Consider the following 5,322-nt stretch of genomic DNA (forward strand, 5'->3'; position numbering starts at 1 on the left):
AGTCTCGTCTCGGTCAAACAACCGCTGGCGTCGAAAAGAGCGCTCAGCGACAAAAGATGACAATTAAGTGTACAGTGCCCTGTATATCCGCCTTCTGAACGTCGCTATTGAACTGGCAAATAAAACTTCAGCGTACTAGCAGTTACGGCATGAGTGATATTATGAACAAATATTAGGAAGAACTTGTAAGAAATATTTTTTGTAACTTGTCTGGAAGTAACTAGCGTATGTAATGCGGCCTTGTCTGGCTGCTCGGATGATCTCGTTTTGTTCTCGCAACTTTCCCGGATATTCTCGTTTAAATGCCCGGATAACGGCTCTGGCTTTTGGTTCACGGTCACTTGAAGGTCGTTAACAGGGTAAGCTAAAAGCATTTCATGCTTAAAAGAACGCGAGAACAAACATAATGTTATACGATGCATAGGTCTCACTAATAATTCAGAATGAGTGACGACACGTGATTGCCCTAATTATAGCAAAGCACGCGGACCAACGCCGAAGAACCTGTTCTTCCCCCAGGAGCACAAGTCAGCTTTTAAATACTCAATGACATGCGTACGCAACAGCAATGCACACGGGTCCCTAAGGCAGTCCCCGCAAAGGTGCTGAACTGCGCTTTTAATAGCGGAGCTGTTCTAAGTCAAGCCTTCGCCGTTTGGTGTCACGCAGGGGGGCACGGGGCAGAGAGCGCGCCGGGGGAGCTGGGAGGAGAGGGGTATAGGAGCAGGTGCTTCGCCGGCGCGCGCCCTTTCAACCCATCGATTCCGCTCGGTGCAAGCGGCTGTGCAATCCCGAGCTTCGAGAGCGAGAAGCGCAAGCAAAGCGCCAGTGGAGGGAAGCCGCTACCGCCGAGGATCGATAACGGGAAGCGCAAGGCAAGCGCCGGTGGAGGCAAGCTAACCTTCCACTTAGAGAGTAGGAGGCCGAGCAGAGACGTCGAGGCAGAGATTCCTTTCCCGGAGGGTGCCGATGGACGGTTCGGGAGAGGATTCCTCGACCGTGAGTGCGGCCACAGCTGCAAGGTGTGTGACAGACTGCGGTTCGATCACAACGTCACGCAAATGAAGAGTGTGCGCAATCGGGAACCGAAGCTCGAATCCATCAAAACGACGACAACGAGACAAGAGACTTTCGTGAAAATCGCACTAAATACGAGTTCAGACTGGAGAAAACGACCCACTAGTTTCGCTATTTTGACAGCTTTCATTGCATGGAACCGGCCTTACCTCTCTTTTTTTTCGGATGACAAATGCCTCAGCACAAAGAAAGTTACAGAGCTTATTCTGCCACGTGTTACGGACATTGACACGCACCGCGAAGTAATGCGAACGATTGCGAAATCACAGTTCAACCAGCGACGTTTCATTTACGGAACCACTCATCTGTATCCGGGAACGTAAGTTATTCCAGGCGCAGTACAAAATGGTACAAGTGGTAAATTAAACGTTTACCTCCGATATCAGGCCTGTGAGCCAGTAAGAGATTCCGGAAATCCCGAAATCCAATAAATAATATCTGCTTCGACAAACCTTTAAATTAACATGAGGGTGCAGTGAGTCGTAGAGTCTTCACGCTATAAAATGTAGCGCTAATAATAAGTCAAACGCTTCGCATTACACGCTTCATTTTCTCCCGTTCGTCAATTACGGTCTGCCCATTGCGCACGAAAAATAGCTATTGCTGTAAATTGCATGGTTTCCTACAACAACTTGGGCAGTTTCGCCCGAAAGGCGAAACGTTGAATGCAATAACAAAGTTTAACGTTGCGCCGAAGTTCTTCGGACGGTGTTTTAAGAACATCCGGGAGCGGCATGTTGGCGCGACGCACTACGCAGATGTAGCTAACAACTCCGGTGTGATTAGGAGGGACGCCACTGGCGTTGGAGGGAGGCGTCGCACCTCAACAAAGTGCAGCAAAGTTTCACAGCGAAGCTAGTTCATGCGGATCCTGTACCGTCGTTGGCGGACTTCGCTATCATCATCAGCAATGGCTCGACCGTCGTCGTCTTCTTCCACAGCTGGCTCCGTCGCCGCTTGTCATTCCAGCGTAGAGAGAGAGAGTGAGAGAGAGGAAAGGCAGGGAGGTTAACCAGAAGCGAGTTTCCGGTTTGCTACCCTGCACGAGGGTGGGGTATATAGGGTTTGTAAGGACGACAAAGAGAGAGGAGAAAAAAAGGATCAAGGAGAAAGAAGGAAGCAGGTAACAGAAAAGGCGTTCTAGTCATAGGCGTTCATACATGACGACACTTCGCCGCGTTCCCTCACGGGTTGCGGAATCTTTAGATCACTATCATCATCAGCATATCAACATCATCATCATCATCACAGAGGCCAGTCGATCTCAAGAAGCGCGGTAGCGCTTGCACGGCCATCTAGTGCGATGTTAAGTAGGGTCGATGTTTCAGAATGCTTTCTTCCGACAAAGGCTGCTCGTATAACTAGCTCAGCACGATGGAAAGTGATTGTCTCTGCTCAATGCGCTGCGGACACCGGCAAAGAACGTTCCAGCATAGAATTTCACTTCTCTTCTGTCGACGTAATGGGAAGGCCGCGTTTACGGGGGTATGAGCCGTTGCTTGAGGGGTATGAGCCATTCATTGTCTTACGTGACGGACACAGTGGCTGCCGGGACATTGTGGCATTGTTGGTAATCACCTCGCCGATGACGCTGCCCGACGTGCCCAGGCTGGCTCACCGACACTCCTTATACCTTTATCCAGAGTCGACGCTGCAAAAGAGCTTCGCAGTCTCGTTCGTACCATCACGTTAAGTTGCTGGCATACACCACACAACTATAAGTGTCGTTTATACAGCCTCGACCCATCACTGAAACTCAAATTACCAGCTAACCTTCCACGACGTGACGCAACACTGCTGGGTCGGTTGTGGGCAGGAGTAGCATTCACCAACTCCTACAGCTATCGTATTGGAATGGCGGATTCACCAATGTGCACTAAGTGCAAGTGCGAAGAGGCCATCAGTCACTTTCTGTACCACTGTTCTTGCTTCGATAATCAACGTGAGACTCTCCGGTGTGCCTTAAATAGACTGGATGACAGACCATTTACGGAAGCGAAGATCTTGGGAGCCTGGCCTCACAGTTCATTAGCCCAGAAAGCAGTTCGAGCGCTTTTTCGCTACCTGAGGGCAACAGACTTGAGTGCCCGACTATAGACATCCTACACCTAAGTTCTCTCTCTCTATCTATCTATCTATCTTTCACTCCCCATTCGCCTCCCCACGTGTAGGGTAGCAAACTGGACTCAGTCTGGTTAACCTTCCTGCCTTTCCGTCTTCCCTTCTCTCTCTGTCTCTCTCTCTCTACGTGACGGACAGATGTAATTTTTAGGAGGAGGAGGAGTAGATTTTAATGAAGAGAAAGGAGGAGAGGTTGGCTCGGAGAGCGTGTCTCTAGCCTGCTACTCCTCACTGGAAAAGGGGGAAGTGGGAAATACAGGGAAAGGTAGGTGGCGGGTGATTATGTTATGGTACAATGAGATACTATATACATGTTGTCCAATATGCGGATGCGCACTGTAGACGCAAAACACGTAAGAGTAATCTTGTCCATACAAAAAGTAATCTTGTCACAAAAAGTTATTGCGCAAACACATTTCGCACTGGCTGCACGTCTCACAGCTTCTAGAGGCGATCGCCTAAACGAGCCTCACTTAAAAAGTTCATTGAAGAATCGCAAGCGGCAATGCCGGGTGGATGTCACTAACCACACGCCACCTCGCAAACTCGAAACATCGAAAGCAAGCGAGTACGCCGGACTGCGGACTCCGTCGCAGTGGTGGGCCTTGCGGCCTATATACGGAGCTTTGGATTAGTGGCCCCGCACATTCCATCCCAGCTACAGCTATCGGGGGACCACGAGTAGTGGGCACTCCTGAGGAAGAAGCTGCCTACCGGGAGCGTCAGCGAGAGTTGGCTCGTGAACGGGCTCGTCCTGTTGTAGGGCCGACCCCGAGCTGCGCACCACAGATGCCGAGTTTAAACGGCAGCGCCGGGAGGCCGATCCAGAAGTCCGAGCCCGAGACGTTGAAACACATCGGCGGCGTCAGAACGAAGAAACCGGGCTCCGCGAACGAGAAGCTCTAGAACGCCGTCAGCGTAGAAAAGCAACCGTCCTGAACGGTGGAGCCACTGCTTGCTTCAAGCGGGAATTCCTGGATCGAGACTTCGGTCACAGTTCCAAGCTTGAGACAGGCTTTCGTTCGAGCACAACCTGACGCAACTCAAGTTTGTGCGCAGCGACGTGCAGCGTTCCAAGGCCATTGAAGTCTTAGAGAAGGAATTCCCTTCTACGTAGGCGGAAGTCACTGGCGTGCAAAAAAGGGGGCGGAGCAACTTGCACGCGAAAAAAAAAAAAAAGCACGGTGAAACACAGACAGAAACCTCACGCTCAAAAAAAAAGAATTAAAGACAGACTGGGGAACTGCAAAAAAAAAGAAAAAAAAGGTATCCTAAAGCATGCTCACCACGCGAAGCACTCAAAAGCGAAAATGAAGTGAAAGAATGGTGAAGCGAAAGCTTTATAATACCGACTGCTTGCAAAGGTCGACTTGCATGGTGTAACACTCGCTGTAATTAACACAGCATCGCTATTCGACCGTCTTCAGGGACGGGAAGGGGTGGTGATCTTTTTTAATCGGTCTTCTTCGTTAGACTATACCAAATCGCGATTTACATTTTGCATCAAAAAACGTGCATTAGTTGCCTGACTAACGCGCTATAGATAGTACAGACACCGGAGGTACTGTGAACGTTAATAGAACGTGTGGCTCGGATAGCTGGTTCGTACTTGCAAGTTTGACATGCACATTAAACGGGAGAGGGAAATACGTAGCGCGTGTTTTGTATCTCTTTCGCCGTCCCGACTAAGGTGTGTGATTTTGTTGAGCCTGTAAGTAATGTTGATGGTTAGTGTCCACAACCGATCTAGAAACGCAACAGCAAGAAAGCCATCTTTATGTTTCCAACAACGCAACAGAAGACAAAATATATCAATGTGGAACCGAGCCAAGTGTCAGCCATTATAAAAAGAAAATCTGCTTTATTGATTGCTATTCAGTAGAGAAAAGGCTATAGTCGGGACAACTAGCCGTCACGAAGGTCAAGTCGGGATTCGGGACTTATGCTCAAAAGTCGGGGCTGCCCCACTAAATTCGTGACGGTTAACAACACTCGTCTGCAAATGGCTGGAAGACGATGGGAAGACGTCCTTGCGACGTGACGCCACATCCCGGCGACAAGAAAAGCTAAGGCAAGGTAATACATCTGCATTTTAACTCTGAGCGTGAGAACCATATGAAAAAC

The sequence above is a fragment of the Dermacentor albipictus genome, chromosome 5, assembly GCF_038994185.2.
Source record: "Dermacentor albipictus isolate Rhodes 1998 colony chromosome 5, USDA_Dalb.pri_finalv2, whole genome shotgun sequence".
Classification (NCBI taxonomy): Eukaryota; Metazoa; Arthropoda; class Arachnida; order Ixodida; family Ixodidae; genus Dermacentor; species Dermacentor albipictus.